Raw genomic sequence first — 18946 nt, 5'->3', positions numbered from 1 at the left:
AAAAAAGTACAGTAAATATATATTCAGTGTTGAAAGATGGTAAGCTTTCTCCTAAGATCTGGAACAAGACAAGGATGCTCACTTTTATCACTGCTATTCAACATCCTACTGAAAGTTCTAGCCAGAGCAACTAAACAGGAAAAAGGAATAAAAGGCATCCAAATTGAAAAGACATAAAATCACCTCTGTCCACAGATGCCATGAGCCTATATACAGAAAATCCTAAAGAACTACCAAGAAATGCTAACAAAGGTAGTAAATTAAGTGATTGTTGGATATAAGATCAATACACAAAAATCAGTTTTGTTTCCATACACCAACAATGAACAATCTGAAAAGGGAATTAAGAAAATAACTCCATTTACAAAATCACATTCCAAAGAATTAAAATACCTAGGAATAAATTTAATCACAATGGTGAAAGACCTATAGACTGAAAACTAAGAAACGTTGCTGAAAGAAATTAAAGAAGACCTAAATAAATGGCAAGACATCCCATGCTCATGGGTTGGAAGACCTACTTTTGTTAAGATGATGACACTACCCAAAGCAATCTGCAGATTCATATGGAATGGCAAGGGGCCCCAGACAGCCAAAACAATCTTAAGAAAGCAAAACAAAGTTGGAGGACTCACACTTGCCAATTTTGAAACTTACTACAAAACTGTAGCATGGTATGAGAATCAAGAGACATATAGACAAATGGAATAGAATCGAGGGTCAAAAAGTAAACCCATACATCTATGATCAGTTGATATTTGACAAATATCAGGCTTCCCTGGTGGCTCAGCTGGTAAAGAATCTGCCTGCAATGTGGGAGACCTGGGTTCAATCCCTGGGTTGGGAAGATCCCCTGGAGAAGGGAAAGGCTACCCACTCCAGTGTTCTGGCCTGGAGAATTCCATGGACTGTATAGTCTATGGAGCCACAAAGAGTCGGACACGCCTGAGCGACTTTCACTTCACTTCATCTCACTTCACTTTTGGGAAGATCCCCTGGAGAAGAGAAAGGCAAGAGTCTCTTCACCATGTGGGTCTGGGAGAGATGGCTTGAAGCAGGCTACAATTTTGATTTTCAGATGTCATTTCTGAAGCTGCATTCAGGAACACCAGCTGGTGTCTCCATAGCAGTTCTGAAGAGTGCCAAGCAGAAGACCTTGTACAAATGTGGCTGATTTTAGGTACACTTTAAATGTACACGTTGGTGGGTCTTTCCGAGGGTCCAGTGGCTAAGACTCCACGCTCCCCGTGCAGGGGGCCGGGGTTCGATCCCTGGTCAGGGAACAACTGCCACAAGTAAAAGTGCATGAGCCACAACCACAGAGCCCCGGGGCAGCTGAACACATGAATATTTCTGAAAAATAAATGTACTCGTTGGAGGTTTTGAGAAATAAGAAACTATAAGTGCATTAAATGGAAATGCTGAGCTGCCCACTACTCTAAACAGAAAACCACTTGAGTTATTGCTGAGAAAATAAAAGAGCAAAAACACGCTGCAATGGTTCGAGGTTTTGGAACCCTGAGGATGCAGTCTTCACATTGACTCCCACTGGAAAACCAGCCACTCTCTGGTTTTATATGACACGGGCACCCTGATAACTTGCTGGCTGTGTGAATGGATGGCTGATGGGGGCTGCAGGTAGAAGGACGGAGAGGTGGTGCGTGGAGAGGGGTCAAGTGGATGGGCAGACGGGCGAGATGGCGAGAAACATGCATGGTAAGCAATTGAGGGCTGGTGGGTAAAGCAGCCAAGCTCTAAACTGGGCGCTAATGAATGGAAGGGATCAGCAATTCCCCTCACTTTGGCCTCCTTTCTCACTTTAAGATCTGCTGTTAATTCTGATAGGGGCCAGTGGACCTAACATCCCAAATCTACCTTGCAGAGGTTCAGTTCAGTTCAGTTCAGTCGCTCAGTTGTGTCCGACTCCTTGCGACCCCAGGAATCACAGCACGCCAGGCCTCCCTGTCCATCACCAACTCCTGGAGTTCACCCAGACTCACGTACAACGAGTCAGTGATGCCATCCAGCCATCTCATCCTCTGCCGTCCCCTTCTCCTCCTGCCCCCAATCCCTCCCAGCATCAGAGTCTTTTCCAATGAGTCAACTCTTCGCATGAGGTGGCCAAAGGACTGGAGTTTCAGCTTTAGCATCATTCCTTCCAAAGAAATCCCAGGGCTGATCTCCTTCAGAATGGACTGGTTGGATCTCCTTGCAGTCCAAGGGACTCTCAAGAGTCTTCTCCAACACCACAGTTCAAAAGCATCAATTCTTTGGCGCTCAGCCTTCTTCACAGTCCAACTCTCACATCCATACATGACCACAGGAAAAACCACAGGCTTGACCAGACGGACCTTTGTTGGCAAAGTAATGTCTCTGCTTTTGAATATGCTATCTAGGCTGGTCATAACTTTCCTTCCAAGGAGTAAGCGTCTTTTAATTTCATGGCTGCAGTCACCATCTGCAGAGGTTACCTGCACAAAAAAACTCAGAGTCTTTCCCTATATTCTTTTTTTTTTATTTGTTTGTTTTTAAATCTGGCTGCACTGGGTCTTGGTTGCGGCAGGAGGGACCTTTCTGTCGAGGCACGTGGGATCTTTAGTTGCAGCATGTGGGATCTAGGTCCCTGACCAGGCATCGAACCCCGACCCCCTGCATTAGCATCAGGAAGCATTTAACAGGAGGCTTCCTGTGTGCTGTTTTGGATCTGTCATGAATCCTCTGTCCCTTATTAATTCCTGAATATTCAGGAATTAAGTGCAATAGCAAGCTTAGGAATTAGGAGTAGGGGTTTAGGAATGCATGTATTTCCTTCGTTAGTTTTTCCATACGGTGATAAGTAACTATTTACGACCCTCTTCCTTTTTATGAACCATACGGTTGAAGTGATTATTTACAACCCTCTCTCTTTCATATGGATGACCTTATGTTTCCCTGATAACTTGTAAGTTTTGATTTTATCTCTGCCGAAAATAGCTACCTTGTAAGGCAGTATAAATACCCACACAATGTTGAATAAAACACCTTTGCTCCATCAGAGCTTGGGTCCCCGTGTCCTCTCTCTCTCTCTCTCTTTCTCTCTCTCTCTCAGGCTATTTCTCTGGAGCGCAGAGCCCGCTGTGTTCACTTTCCTGCCCAGGCTTCTGAGACCCTCTCGAGAAGGCGCTCTGCGCCTTCACCCCATCGAGAGGGCACCAGGTGCCTTCGTGAACAGCGCAAGCCCCGTGTCAGGAGCTTTACTGGTTTTCTGCATAAACCAAGGAATGTCAGCCTCTTTCTCTCTCCTTTACTTTCTTATCATTGACTCCGGACCACCAGGTTCCGGTCCATTAAAGGACCTCAGCACATTAGGAGCACAGGGTCTCAGCCCCTGGACCAACCTGGAAATCCCCATGTTCCCTACTTTTGCCAGTGTGATGACTGGGGGGAGGGGGGTGGCCCATGGGCCACCACATGAGAACTTTTCACAAGTACATAGAGACAAACGCGGAACTCTCTGAGAAAGCGCCTCTGAGCCTCAGTTTTCTCATCTGTAAAATGGGGATACCAATTCTTGCCCCATTTACAGGCCTCACCGTTGCTCTTTGAATAACCTAGATAGCATTTGTGTAAATGCTATCAGAGGCATCAAGGAGCCATCAAGCATGTACAGTGCCTTCAAGATCCCAATCCTCAGGACAACCTGGTGGATGTTACAACTGCTACGGTCTCTATTTCAGTCCCATTTTACAAGTCAGTAAACTGTGGCTCAGAGTTCAGTTCCTTGACTCTGCTTATACTCAGGCCCATGCCGGTACCTTTCCCACTGCACCACCATCAAAAGTGGATATAAGTAAATCCCATAAAGTGGAGGGTGTTCCCCTGAACACCTGGATACGATCCTAAAGTCAGATACCCAGCCATGAACCTAGAGGGTGGAACCAGGTGTGCACAGCCAGAGTCTAGAAGGAGCACTGTGCATGTGGTTCAGACCCACGGGCAATCAAGGCCAGTGACGTCCTTCCCGTGAACCCTGGCAGACAAGCCATGCTGAGCCGCTGCCCTTCACTGACACAACCCAGCTGACCCGAAAACCCAGTGGAGGGCTGAAGCTATTTTTGTTTCTTGCAAACCGAACACAAGCAACAGCTGCCTGGTGCCAGGGCAATTGTGGCCTTGATCGTAACACAGGCAGAAAACCGCTCATTTCCAACAGGTGCTGGCTGGTGGCCGGATGGGGCTGGAGAGGGAAATGGGTCAGGGGTTTGTTTTCCAGCTCTCCCCCACCCTCCCCTGCCGCAGCACACCCAACCATACCTGGCTGGGCCTTCGAGGGACAGAGAAGGGCAGCAAGTCAGTGTTAAACCAGCCATCCGTTCCCTTTCCACAGAGATGAACTCTTGAGCACTCACTGCCACTTACCCCCGCTGCTGGGCCGCTGGCTCCACTCTCGTGTGGGTCCGACAGGCGCCCACGGGGTGACTAAGGGAAGTGGGCCGTGGAGTGTCCTGTTTCAGCAGGAGTCTGGTGTCATGCATCAGGCCAGGGTGGGGGAGGAGTTTGGACCAGCCCGTGCTGTACACGAGTGAGCTTTCTCCCAAGTCAGGCACCCTTATCTGCCATCTGTAAATATAAGCCATTTGCCAAAGTCCTTGCCCTTCTCCCTCCTGTGGGTTCAAACTTGAGTACTTAAGAAGCTGTCTGTGCTCTAAGTGGCTCTAGGGCCCACTGAGCCACCTCCCTCTGGCTTCCCACCATCCTAGAGTTAGAGCCTACTTCACTGCTCATGCAATCACCCACCCTCTCGCCCAACTCCAAGTCTCTAGAGTTTTAAATACTCCTGTAGGGACTTCCCTTGGGGTCCAGTGGTTAAGAATCCACCTCCCAATGCGGAGGACACAGGTTCCATCCCTGGTGAGGAAATTTAGATTGCCTATACCAAGGGGCAACTAAGCTTGCACACCGCAACTACAGAAAGCTCGAGAGCCACAAGGAAGACCCAGTGCAGCCAAAATTAAACAGAAAGCACTCCCATAACCAGGCCAGCTTCTTGGTCCCGTGTATTCACCTGTCAGACACTGGTAGGAGGTGTCCGTCCCAGCACAACCTGGGTTTGGCCAAGGTGAGCCTGATGGAAACAAGCAAAAACATCAGGATGAAGTCCAAGGCCCCTCGGGCTAGCAGGCAATGGTGCAACATGCTTTTGCAAATTCAGAGAGCATTACAGTAATAGAGGATGCTATGCCAGACCCCCAAGGCGGTCAAACCTGCCAGTAGATAATTAAACCTGCACTCTGGCCCTTAGGTTTGGGGTGTCGCAGGTAACCCTGTGTTTCCCCATAAGCCACTCAGGTTCCCACTGCCAGGCTGAGAGGGGGACATTTGGCAGGTCCAGTGTTCTTGCTTGGTAGGTGAGCAGAGGCCAGAGGTCACATGTGAAATTCATGACACTGCCGTGAGTGGCACCAAGATCCCCCGCTCCAGGCCAGCGTGGGACAATAGTCACTGTAAAGACCCACTGTCCTCAGGTACCTTGGTGGGTGCCCGGGACACTGATGTGGGTTCTCACCTCACACGGGGTGAGTTCTGGGCGAAGGAGCTTCAGCATGCTCGTCGGCAAAACAGTGTAAGGGCGCAGCTCCCAGAGGAGGCGCCAAGAATCCAGAGCGGTCACTCAGGCAGGGCGCTGAGCACAGTTGATCCAAGCAGAGAGCCTCAGGCAGGATGGATCACTGCCCAGTGGCACTCTGCCCCCCAGAGGGTTGTCTCTGACGAATCCTGTCCCCTCTCTGAATCTGTTTCCCCATCAAGAAAAGGAGGGAAAATCCCCAGCCTCACACATGTCATAGGATTACTGGTAGGATCAACCGAGACCTGTCGAACACCACCCTCCCCTTCTTGCTGAACCAAAATGGAAAGAACACGGCTGGTGATGGTGAGATTCTCCTCCACCAAGGGGCAGAAACAGACTGGGTGTTTCTACGCGGGTGGCCGCCCCAGTCCGACACTGCTCAGGTGCCCGAGTGGGACAGGAAGACCCTCACAGAGAGACACTCCTTGGACCCCCTTCAGCTTTGCAGGCCTGTGGGGCAGGTGGTTTCTTCCAAAGAGGAGGCCATCTGTGGGGCTGCAGCAGATGTTAATTCAGGCTGAATTCATGTCTGTTAATTAAATTCTGTCTGTTCCCTGATCCAACAGAGATGGTCCTGAGAACTGTGTGTGTGTGTGTGTGTGTGTGTGTGTGTGTATGACTTTTTATGTTATTCAGAGAGATGAGGTTCTTAATTTTATATTTATTTTGCGTTTTTTATTTTTTCTTTTTGCGGCTGTGAGATCTTAGTTCCCTGACCAGGGATCAAACCCACGCCCCCTGCATGGGCAGTGCAGAGTCTTGACCATTGGATGGGCAGGGAAGTCCCAGAGACAGTGGTACGGGACAGGAAGTTTATCCCTAATAGATCAGAGGGGTGTGTCTTCCTGCCAGCAGCGTTTTCTGAGCGCACGGCCACTGTGCTGAGAGCTTCACACACATGGTCTCATCAAGAGGGGCCCCTGAAGTCCTCTACAAAGGCACTGCCTCTTCCTCACCTTCTGTGGGCCCCATCGCCTCCCAGGCTCACACCGATAGGACGCAGGTGGCCATGCTGTGAAGCCCACGCTCCTAATCTTCATGTCCTCCTGCTCTCTGTGCACAATTTCCCCCATAAGCCCCGAGGAAGGTCCTAAAACCCCAGACCTGAGAAGTGACTGTTGGGGGCGCTGCTTGGGTTCTTAGAGCCCTGGCTTTGTTTTTAAATCTCTGCATCCACGCCTTTAAGAAACTAAAATGCAACAAGAAATAAATAACAAAATGACTTCTCTAGCCTCGGGGGTTCTTCTCCTGGGAAAGGTTTTGGGAGAGATGGGAGAGTTCTACCCAAAGGGAAAAATAACCTTTTAAAATCACGATTTAGCCACTAGAATCCCAGAATCAGGAAAAGTCACATCTGGAACGCAGTTCATTTTCTTTTTTTTTTTTTTTGGCCGCACTGTGTGGCATGTGGTATCTTAGTTCCCTAATCAGGGATGGAACTCATGTTATCTGCATTGGAAGGCAGACTCAGCCACGGACCACCAGGGAAGGCTGTGGAAGGCAGTTCGGAAAGAACTCCTTCCAGGTGTGGAGATGGACAGGGGAAAAATTAAAGAGATGACATCTGCTCTGGGCCTTTGAAGGAGGAATAGGAGTTCACCAGGTTGCCAAGGGGCCAGGAAATCTCAAAGAGAATTTGCCCTCGACACCTGCTGGATGGCAAATTTCTAACTCTACTGTCTAAAGATGGGAACTCAGCCAAAGTCACTAAACTGGGAGCAGTAACCAGCAGAATGGTTCTACTGTGAAGGGATAATCATTTGTTTTCTTTAGAAAGTTTGCATCTGAAGAAGATATTTAGGTATAGCTCCCTACAAATGGGGAGACTTGAGAAATCACACTGGCTGTGTAATCCGCAAACCTCACCTTTCCCTGCGACTGTGGCTGAGGGCATCAGTACTGCGTCCACACTTCCTTGCCCCCTGAGGAACAGCAAGAGAACTGCAGCCTCCACCTCTGGGAACAGACTCTGTGCTCTGCTATTCTTCAACTACGAACAACAGCTAATAAATAACAACAGCTACCCCTCCCATTATGGGGCTTCCCTGGTGGCTCAGAGGGTAAAGCGTCTGCCTGCAATGCAGGAGACCTGGATTCGATCCCTGGGTCGGGAAGATCCCCTGGAGAAGGAAATGGCAACCTACTTCAGTACTCTTGCCTGGAAAATTCCACGGACAGAGGAGCCTGGTAGGCTACAGTCGGGATCGCAAAGAGTCGCAGACGACTGAGCAAATTCACTTCTCACCCCTCCCATTATAATGAGCATCCTGCATTCAGGATCTCGTTTACTCCTCATGTAGTCCTACGAGGAAAGTATCTTATCACATTTCACAGATCAGGCATAAGAATCCAGTGCCCAGAAAGGGGAAGTGAGTTTCCCAAAGTCACACAGCTTTGGAGGTGCATAGAACCCAGCCCTGTTCTGCCTGACTCCAAAGCCTAGACCCCAAGAGGGGGAGGTGAGCAAACTATTGATTCAATTGATTAACTGGCCACCCTCTTGGATGGATGGAATCAGAAGCCTGGAAGAAACACGGGGAGGGTCGGCAGTTCTGAAACTTGTCACCTGTCAGAACACCTAGGCCTCTGGAGAATCTCAGCAAACACTGATAGAGCAAGCCTGAAATACCAACACCCAGTTGGTCCTAGAATCGAGCAGGTGTGCGGCCTCAGGGGCCACCGATGTAAGAACCCAGCTTCCAACAGGAAAACACATTTGAGAAAGGTCTGTACATTTCAGTTCTTCCTGCAGTCGGGAAAGGCTCAGAATCAGAAGTCCCAGGGTCCTCTGGGACTGTTGACCTGGAAAGGGGCACGTCCCTGGTGCCTGTTACATGGCAGGTGCTGGATTTACACCTGGGGAGACAAATTCAGCTTTGGATGGGGTTGACCTGTGTGGGGGGGGGGGGTGTGCAGGCAAAACCAGCCCGAATGTTTCCAGATTGACCCCTGTCTTGGAGGAATGTAAGAGCAGCGATCCCTCACCTCCAGAGGAAAACTTCCTCTGTGACCTCAGAGGTCTATCGGGCTCATCTGTCCTGATCCTGTCTCACTGGCGTCATTCCTATAGAAACTGCAGAAGCTGACTGTTCTGCGCGCCTGAGGTCCCCTCCACCTTCCAGAGGGAACTCTACCCTCCTTCCTCTCTCTTCCTTCTGTGCCGGGAATTTGCATTCTTCAACCTTCACTCATTCACAAGCAGGTAATTCCTGGGCACAGGCGAGGTGCCGGCTGTCATGGATATGGAGCAAACAGAGCAGGAATGGTCCTGCCCAGCCAGGGTTTACACTCTCAGTGGGAAGCAAGTTAAGATCTTGGAGCAAAGTAAGGGCGCAAGCAGGGGCCCTGCCTCAGTCTTAGAGGTGAGGGAAAGCTTTCTCAGGGATATCTCAGCTGAGACGGAAGGTGTGTGACTTCACCAGGCAGAGGTACAGGATCAGGAGGAGACAGAATCTCTCCAGGAACCCTACACGGTCGGCCTGGCGCTGAGAAAAGGGTGGGGTGGGGGTGGGGGTGGGGTAGCAGACGGGGATGGTGAGCAAGGTGGGGGCCACACCTCCTTCTTGGAGCTGGAGAGGGCTGGAGCTATGGAGAGAGCTCAGAGAAGGTGCTACAGCCAGGCCACCCCAGCAGGAATCTCAGCTCTGCCACCTACCTACCAGCAGAGTGGGTAACCAGAGCCTTAGTTTCCCCAACCTCAGCAGCCCACCGGGGCGATTAAATGCACTCACGGGGTGGGTGAATTGTTTGCTGTTGTTCTTTAGTCGATGAGTTGTATCTGACCCTTTGTGACCCCATGGACTGTTGCCCGTCAGTCCATAGGATTTTCCAGGCAAGAATACTGGAGTGGGTTGCCATTTCCTCCTCCAGGGGATCTTCCCGACCTAGGGATGGAACCCACGTCTCCTGCTTGGTAGGCAGATTTTTGACCACTGACCTACCTGGGAAGCCACAGGCGAACTGTTTAGCTTGGTGTAAATGAAGGATGGCCCCTGCCTTGGGGGTCAGGGATCCAATGCCTTGTTTTCCCTGTGAGGTAGAGCTGTTATATGATGGGGACTTCTTCCTCCCGTCACCCCTGGCTCTGTTGGCTGAGCGCCTCCACTCAGGCTGGTCCCCGGGTGGGACCACTGCAGCACCCAGCCTGGAAGGCAGTGGTGTAACTCGGGGCGGGGGGGCACCTCCTTCCCATCTGAGCCATACACCACCCTGGGGACTGCGGTTCACTTTCAAGGCTGCCCCCATGCTTCCTGCCAGCTTTGGAAATGCAGTTGCCAACTTTAGAGCTGAATCGATTGAGCAGCAGCGGTCTCAAGGGCCACTTCCTGCTAAAGTGTAGTGACACAGAAATGCCAAGGGGCGGGGACGGGGTCTGACGGTTGGCTCTGCCCTTGGGACCCAGCCCTCTCACTCTGGAATCCCGGTTTACAATCTCATGAAGTGTAAGCAAGTCGGCCTCACTGATGAGGGATCAGGTTTAGTGCCAGAAATAACCTAGGTGTTTTTTTTTCTTTTTGAGTTTGAAATAATGACACCTATGAGCAACACAGTGTATTGGTTGAAGTATTGGATCTGGAGATGCTAGATTCAAGATTTCTGCTCTTTATTTCCTGCATGATCTTGAGCAGGTTTCCTCACCTCTCTGAGCTTTGGTTTTCTTGAGGATTAGACGGGGATGGTAAGAATGCCTTCCTCCGAGAGTTTTGGTAAGGTTTCAGTTCACTAATATACAAACAATGCAAATCATGAAAGCATGTTTCTTTTATGCATTTCCCATTGGTTGCATTTCCCAGGATGCTTCAAGCCTTGTGCTAAGTACTCTGCCTAAGACCAACTTTAAGCCACAGTTTTCTCTCATGGGGACCAGTGTACCAGCCTCCTGACCCATCTACCTGCCCCCAGTCATGTCTCTCCAGTCCATTACGAACAGAGCAACCACGGGAATCATGTCATAGAGTCACGGAACTTCCCTGATGTCCAGATTATGATTTCTAAGTATATTTCCCACTAAAAGGAACCAGGACCCCTTGGAGAAATGACTGACTCCAGGGCTGGGGCAGACTTGTAAACACAGGAGGTACACCCTGAACGGCCTTCCCTGTCAAAAAAAAAGATACTTAGGGCCAGAAAATAAGACGACAATTGCAGTGGATTGAAATACATCAAATATATTGACATTTTTAAAAATCATGAGGTCATACTGTTATGACAACAAATACAAACCCTGCCCCTCACTGACACCTGGAAGGTTGCCGTGGCATCACTTATTACTTTGGAGACTGAATTACCAAAGAAAGGGATGTGATTGAGCATCTATCCTGCCTTTGCTGTAGGAAAAGACCCTGTATGCTTCAAGGTTACCAAGCGGTGGGTGAAAGTTCTTACCAAGCGGTGGGTGAAAGTTCTAAGTCATAGAACAGGGATGGCTCATAAACACGGAATGACTGATGGCAGTAGGAAACCATGATTCACAACCATAACGAAATAATAATGTCCTAGGCTCCAACCATCGGTGACTTGTAAAGCCATCTGGGGAAAGGTTGAAGAGGAATTTCACAACGGAGATCAGGTTATCCCCAGACTCTACGATGAGTTGGCATCACTGCTAGTGGGATAATCAGACGTTCTGTTCTTCTCGACAGGACATGAGGAGTATACAGCAACAGCTCTGCATTTGGACCTGAGTTCATTCAAGACTCTAGACTTAATACTTTATTAAGAAGGACAGAGAAGCTTGCTACATGATGCCTTGAGGGTGCTTATTCAGTTTAATCAGCCAAGTCCAGCATGGGGAAAATTCTACAGGACACATGATTCCATTTCTTCAATAAGCAACTGTCATTTAGTAAAGGAGGGTAGTGATTACTTTAGGTGAAAAGAGACTTACTACGACCTTTCGTGGGTCCTGATTTGAACAAAACAACCTCAAAGACAAAATCTTTGAGGTGACCAGAGGACACTGAGCATGAGCTGGATACTGGATAAAGGAAACAGCATTAATTGCGCTGGAGGTAGATAATCATGGCAATGACTTTATATTTTTATTTATTTAACTGGCTGCGCCAGGTCTTAGCTGCAACTTGCAAACTCTTACTGGCAGCGTGTGGGATCTGGTTCCCTGACCAGGGACTGAACCTGGGCCCCTGCACTGGGAGGGTGGAGTCTTAGCCACTGGGCCACCAGGAAAGTCCTGGCAATGGCTTTTGTAAAAAGTCCTCATCTCTTTTAGAGCAATGTACTGAAGTATTTATCTGGCTCTGAGATTTGCTTGAAAATACTCCAGAGAAACAGAACTTGAGTTAATGACAGTAACTTGAGTTACTCAGTAACTCGAGTTACTGAAGTATTCAAGGGAAAAGGTATTGAAGACTATAATTTCTAAGAAATGTGTACAGGACTCCCCTGGCGGTCCAGTGGTTAAGACTCCATATTCATAATGCAGGGACCCAGGTTCAATCCCTGGTCAGGAAATTAAGATCGCGGCCAAAAAAAAAGAAATGTGTAAAAAGTGTAGATAGAGAAACAGACATGTGATGAAGCAAATATAATAAACCGTTACTGGCAGAATCTAAGTGGTGGGTGTATGAGTGCTCACTGTAACTTTCTTTCAGTGTTGTTGTATGTCTGAAAATGTTCATAATAAAATGTTGGAGGAAAATACAGGAGGGAAAGGTGTATGTGTGAGTAGGAGAAACTAGAAGAGCATAAGGCCAACTGCCATTGAAGGCAGCTGGTGAATGTGTAGGGCTTGCTGTGCTATTATTCACTCTACCTCTGAGTGCGTTTCCCAAAAAAGTTCATTTGTTGTACTAAAAAGTTTAAAAATACATAAAGCAAGACGTAAGCCACCCAGCCTACTGATTAGAACCTGAGTAGTTAATGGGCTTCCCAGGTGCCATTAGCAGTAAAGAACCCACCTGCCAATGCAGGAGACTTAAAAAGAGACTCAGGTTCGATCCCTGAGTCAGGAAGATCCCCTGGAGGAGGAAATGGCAACCCACTCCAGTATTCTTGCCTGGAGAATCCCACAGACAGAGAAGCTTGATGGGCTACAGTCCATGGGGCCACAAAAAACTGGACATGACTGAAGCAACTAGAACACACACACAGTCACTGAGTCACGTCCAAGTCTTGCGACCCCCTGGACTATAGCCCGCCAGGCTCCTCTGGCCATGGGATTTCCCAGCAAGAATAATGGACTGGCCATCATCAAAAAATCCACAAACAACAAGTGCTGGAGAGGGTGTGGAGAAAAAGGAACCTTCTTGTACTGCTGGTGGGAATGTAAATTGATACAGCCACTATGAAGACAGTATGGAGATTCCTTAAAAAACTAGGAATAAAACCCCATATGACACAGCAGTACCACTCCTAGGCATATACCCTGAGGAACCAAAATTGAGAAAGATATATGTACCCCAGTGTTCACTGCAACACTATTTACAATAGCTAAGACATGGAAGCAACCTGGATGTCAATCGACAGATGAATGGATAAAGAAGATGTTGTACATATATACAATGGAATACTACTCAGCCATAAAAAAGAACACATTCAAGTGAGTTCTAATGAGGTGGATGAACTTAGAGCCTATTATACAGAGTGAAGTAAGTCAGAAAGAGAAAAACAAACAGAAACAAGTATATTAACATATATATACAGGGAATCTAGAAAGATGGTATTGATGAATCTACTTATAGGGCAGCAATGAGATGCAGACATAGAGGACAGGCTTTCGGACAAGGGCAGGGGAGAGGAAGGAGAGTGTGAGATGCATGGAGAGAGGGGCGTGGAAGCATAGACACTACCATATGGAGAATAGATAGCCAATGAAAACTTGCTGTATGACTCAGGGGACTCAAACCAGGACTTTGTAGGAACCCAGAGGGGTGGGGAAGGGTGGGGAGTCAGGAGGAAGGTTCGCGGGAGGAGACATATGTACACCTATGGCTAACTCATGCTAATGTATGGCAGAAATCAAACCAATATTGTGAAGTGTTCATCAATCAATTAAAAATAAACAAGTATAATTTTTTAAAAAAAAGAATACTGGAGTGGATGCCATTTCCTTCTCCAGGGGATCTTCCCAAACCCCCCAAGGATCAAACCTGGGTCTCCTGCATTGGCTGATGGATTCTTTACCACTGAGCTACCTGGGAAATTAAAGTGTTTATTTCCCCGTAAAGATCAAGTATCTGGTATAAAGTCATACTCTAATTTCTATCTCAGATCTGAAGGTAACAAGAGGCTGAGGGAGTTTACATGACACCCAAGCAGGGGCACATAAAACTCTTTTGCATGAACACAAAACGCCTTCCCAGAGCTCTTCAAATAAAGTCACGCTCTGGGGATGCTTGCAACTCTGATCACCTGACTTAGGATGGGCTGGGTCTTTCCATATAAAACCTGGAGAGGTCAGTCAGTAAAGAAATCGCATCTTGGAAAAGATGCCCCAAGACACTGTTAGAAGCAAAAATTATTTAGAAAACAATGTCTATACCTTCCAGTTTTTAAATTGAAAAAGACCTGCTTCCTGGGAACTCCCCCTCAGTCGTGCCTGTGTGTGTCAAAATAACAGTAATGACTGACGTGAGACGGGATCAAGAACACAGTGCATTTTCAGAACAAAAAGTCTGAAGGACATAAGGTCTGGGAAGTTTTACACTAAACTGCATCGTAAAGGGGCTTCCCAGGTGGCGCTAGTGGTAAAGAACCGGCCTGCCTATGCAGGAGACCTAAGAAACTCAAGTTCGATCCCTGGTCGGGAAGATCCCCTGGAAGTGGGCATGGCGACCCACTCCAGTGTTCTTGCCTGGAGAATCCCATGGACAGAGGAGCCTGGCGGTGTACGGTCCATAGGGTCACAAGGAGCCAGACACTGAAGCGACTGAGCACACACACACGTGCACTGGTAAAGGTGGGGCTCCCTGGAAGAAGGAGAGAGAGACTGAAGGATGGTTCAGGGAGGAGCCCTATTTTACTACATGCTTGATTCAAGACTTCCTTAGTACTACGCTTTTTAAAAAATGAAAGAAAATCATGTCTTTCTGGCCACAGAGGACACCAGAAATGTTTGACTCTTAACAGTCTGCATTTAAAAAAAAAAAAAAAGAGCGAGTTTGAGAAATCAGACATCTATAGGAAACAGAATTCTTTTCCTGATAACAGAAGCTTTGGGAGTCAAAAATCTCCCCCCTTGCCTTTTAGGTAGGCCTAAACTCTTCTGGTTTGGGGAACTGATAAAAGTTTGCACAGGGATCCCCAGCAACATACCCATTTATAGAAGCAAAGAAAGGTCCTTCATCTACACTACATTTCCAGCCCTTTACATCAGCTTCTCACAGCCAGCCATGCTTCTGTCCAGAGGCTGCCCTCGCTATGTGTTAAATTCCTGTTCACCTGGACACTGGCTGTGTGGTCAGTGACCCCAGGGAGAGGAAAGCTCACTTACCACTTATCTCTGCCTCTTTCCTTTCCCCATGTCCTTTCAACTGGGCATCCAGGCTGAATTTTCCAGGTTCACTTTTTGCCGAGGACCTGAATGTCAGCTAGCCAGCTGCTCACTGAGGGGACTATAAATGTCACTTTCAGATGAACTAGCTCCTGCTGTTTAAAAATATCCCTGGGGCACTCCACTCCCAAGGCTGTGAAGAGTGGCATAAGCCAGGCGAAGTGCGAAAAGTTCTGTCACCTGCTTTTAATCCCATTCCTCGCTTTATTTCAAAATCCCTAGATCTCTGAACCACGGGTCATTTAAAGTCCAAGCTACCATCAGCAATACAGTCATTTTGGCCCTCCTGACACGTGTGGAAATTAACCCTGAGCAGGGCGTGGGGTGTCCGTGAAATGTCTTCTGGAACAAGCCCACAGTGAAGGCCCAAGATGATCACTTTCAAAAGATCTCCTGGCTTCTCTCCCCGCAATCTCTTGCGTCTCAAGAAAGATTTTGTAAAATCTCTTGAGTCTCAAGGGTCTCAAGGAAGATGCCACCTGATGAAATGTCTCCTATTTTTCAGGACTCAGGGGGAAAAAAAACAGAACCAAACAGCTCTGTTCCCATGCAGGGTCAGATGGCTGTCTCGGGGACTGACGGAGAAGACATAAATCGGCTCTGTGCCACGGTTACAGAGTGTTCCGCAGCTGGGGTGTGTGTGTGGAGGGAGGGGGGCTAGAGGCTTGTAGGACAAAGGTCACGTCCAGATTCGAGCCAGAGCTGGGGCGGGGGGAGCCAAGGCCGCACAAAAGGGCATTCCACTGTGCTCCGAGAAGGGATAAGGGCACCGCAGTTCAGTGGCCTGGCAAGTGGAAAAACCCGTAAGGGCGCTGAACTAACGCACACATGATTTCAGCGGTGGGTATGCCAGGTACAGCTTCACCCTGCCAGAGCGACTTCATTTCTGGGCACGTTTTTCAAGAAGGAAGAGTTAGCAAATAGTGAATCTCATGGGATTTTCTCCAGTGGACTTACAAAGAGGAAGCGTATTTCTTGCCTGCTGCCCGGGTTCTCCTGAAGCCTGGATATCATCAGCGGGAGCCTGGAGTTGGGGAATGAAAAAAATGCAGGTCAAGGACTCAGTCAATGGTGGGGCTTAGGTTGTTTGCCCAGCCTACTTCACTCCAGAAGAGCTCACACAAGCCTGTGGAAGAGCCATCTCTCTAAACGCAGACATGTCCTCCGATGTCTCCAGGGGGAGCCATTCGTAACTCAGGGAAATTTTTTTAACACTCCATTGAAAATCTCTCCCTAATGACTCCAAAAAATTATGATCTGGGCAGAGGGTCAATAGTGGCAGGACTACTGGGCTTTGAAATCAGATTGATCTGACTCTGAATCCTTGCTCTGTCACCTGTGGCTTTGGGCAAACGGCCAAGCCTGTTTTTTCATCTAAAGACTTCACCGCATGGTTGAGAAGAATAAATGAAACACTACAAACTTCCTTAGTAGTCCAATGCTTGTGAGTCCACCTTGCAACGCAGGGAAAGAGGGTGCGATCCCTGGTCAGGGAACCGAATCCCACATGCCGCAGGGCAACTGAGCCTTCGCATTCTGGAGCCCAAGGGACACAACTAGAGAATTCCATGTGCTGCAAAGCAAGATTCCTCACGATGCAACGGAGATCCCGTGTGGTGCAACGAAGACCTGAAGGATCCTCCAGCCTACCCTCTTATCGTACAGATGGGGAAACCGTGGCTTGAACTGGGGTTGGTGGGTCACATGATCTGTAAGCAGAGGAGGAGTAACAGAAATCCTCAAGTGGCCAAGACCTGCCACCTCCAGCCCCCCCACCCTGCATGGTGTAACCCCCGACTCCGGGGGTCCCAGGTGATACCGACGCAGCTCTGAACTCCAGCTGCCCAAGGGGGAGGAGATGGAGCCAAAGCACAGAGAGTTCCTGCAGGTACAGCGAGTCGCCTCGCAAGGGCATTTGCCCTGCTCAACCTTGAAGACTCTGGCTCCTCTACCCTGAATTCTTCCTACCTCCCAGCCACCCTGACACCCCTCGGGACGTCACTGCCTTCCTGGCGTGGCCTCAGCGCCCCCTGGTGGCCACCCAAGGCCCAAGCTGCAGAGTCGGCCCATCGCCAAGCCCAGCTCACATGTGGCTTTTTGCCCAACTGAATTCCAGAGCAGGGCCCCACCCTGGATGCTGCAGCCCAAACCCTTCTCCCAGGGAGCAGATGATTCCACCCACTGAGGCCCATACCAGCTTTGTCCCCAGGGTGCCCCAGTTCTAAGAGTTCCATTTACCAAAATCCCCCTATGGCACAGAGTATCTGATTGTTCATGTATGGATGTGAGAGTTGGACTGTGAAGAAGGCTGAGCGCTGAAGAATTGATGCTTTTGAACTGTGGTGTTGGAGAAAACTCTTGAGAGTCCCTTGGACTGCAAGGAGATCCAACCAGTCCATCCTGAAGGAGATCAGCCCTGGGATTTCCTTGGAAGGAATGATACTAAAACTGAAACTCCAGTACTTTGGCCACCTCATGCGAAGAGTTGACTCATTGGAAAAGACTCATGCTGGGAGGGATTGGGGGCAAGAGGAGAAGGGGATGACAGAGGATGAGATGGCTGGATGGCATCACTGACTCGATGGACGTCCCAGTGAACTCCGGGAGTTGGTGATGGACAGGGAGGCCTGGTGTGCTGCGATTCATGGGGTCGCAAAGAGTCAGACACAACTGAGCGATTGATCTGATCTGATCTGATCTGATCGTTACATAGGATTGATTCCGAGTTTCCCTGTTTGGCCCATGGGTCAGCAGGGAGTTGTAGCTTTTTGTCATCAGTGCCAGCCTGGGAAGGGTCTATTCTCCTCCACTGATAGCTACAGGGCAGGTGAGAAAGCTGGATTTGGAGCAGGCCTGCCGGGAGGATGCTGATGCTGACGACCTTTGAAGGCCCTGAGTTCTAAGGACCCACCTGCTCCTTCTCTGACTCAGTCAAGGTTCAGGTGGAAACAGCCAGCCAGAGGGTAAGGGACCTGTCACAGGTATTTGAGCTTAGGTGACTGCTGTCTGCTGTTTAGTTCCCCAGTCGTGTCCAGCTCTTTATGACCCTCCCCCGTGCCGCCCCCATGGTAACCCACCAGGCTCCTCTGCCCATGTAATTTTCCAGGCAAGAATATTGGCATGGGTCGCCATTTGCTACTCCAGGGGATCTTTTTGAACCAGGGATTGAATCTCCATCTCCTGCACTGGTAGGTGAGTTCTTTACCACTGTGCCACCTGGAAAGTGCTAGGTGACTTGCAGGGGTTACTTAATGTAAGCTGTCTCTGGAGGGCTATATCCTTGAGTCTGATGCTGGAGCTTGAAGCCCCGGGCCAGGCTGTCGGGACAGAGGGATCTGAGGCAGCCGGGAGCAAGAAGGTGCTGGAATCCACAGGCACAAGCCCATGCGGAACTAAGTAATCTTAGTTCCTGAGATGGTGTACCAAGAAGGGCACATAGCTTCTGTGGTATTGCCAAAAATGTATAAATTCATAAATCACGGGAAAGACTGAGAACATGTCACAGACCAGCTTTGAACGAGACATCATAGTGAAGTGTAATGTGGCATCCTGGATCCTGATATAGAAAAGACATTACTGGGAAAATGAGAAATTTGAATAAAGCTCGTATTTAGTAGGGAGCATTGTACGAAGCTTTTTAATATAACTGCACTTTAAAGTCTTTTTGGCTGCACTGGGTCCTCGATGCTGTGTGGGCTCTTCCCTAGGTGTGGCAAGCAGGGGCCACTCGATGCTTGGGCTTCTCTGTTGCAGGGCATAGGCTCTAGGGTTCCTGGGATCAGCAGTTGCGGCTCCTAGGCTTAGTTGCTACTCAGCACGTGGAACCT

General features: G+C 48.9%; 1 protein-coding gene across 5 annotated transcripts in view; it reads right to left on the bottom strand.

Annotated features, from left to right (window-relative positions):
- Window positions 1–16052, bottom strand: part of ACACB (acetyl-CoA carboxylase beta) — a 116568-nt gene extending 100516 nt beyond the window's left edge. For 2 of the 5 annotated variants that reach the window (XM_027566507.1, XM_027566511.1), the window contains exons 1-2: window positions 15060–16052; window positions 5045–5104 (exon numbers count right to left, since the gene is read on the bottom strand). The gene's annotated coding sequence lies outside the window, so the exon portion shown is untranslated. The other 3 variants (XM_027566508.1, XM_027566509.1, XM_027566510.1) reach the window with 3 other exon arrangements.
- Between the last annotated feature and the right edge of the window lie 2894 nt (window positions 16053–18946).

Source organism: Bos indicus x Bos taurus, chromosome 17, assembly GCF_003369695.1.
Source record: "Bos indicus x Bos taurus breed Angus x Brahman F1 hybrid chromosome 17, Bos_hybrid_MaternalHap_v2.0, whole genome shotgun sequence".
In the NCBI taxonomy this organism is placed as follows: Eukaryota; Metazoa; Chordata; class Mammalia; order Artiodactyla; family Bovidae; genus Bos; species Bos indicus x Bos taurus.
Note: the sequence above shows the minus strand (reverse complement) of the source record. Positions and strands in the feature narration are given on the sequence as shown.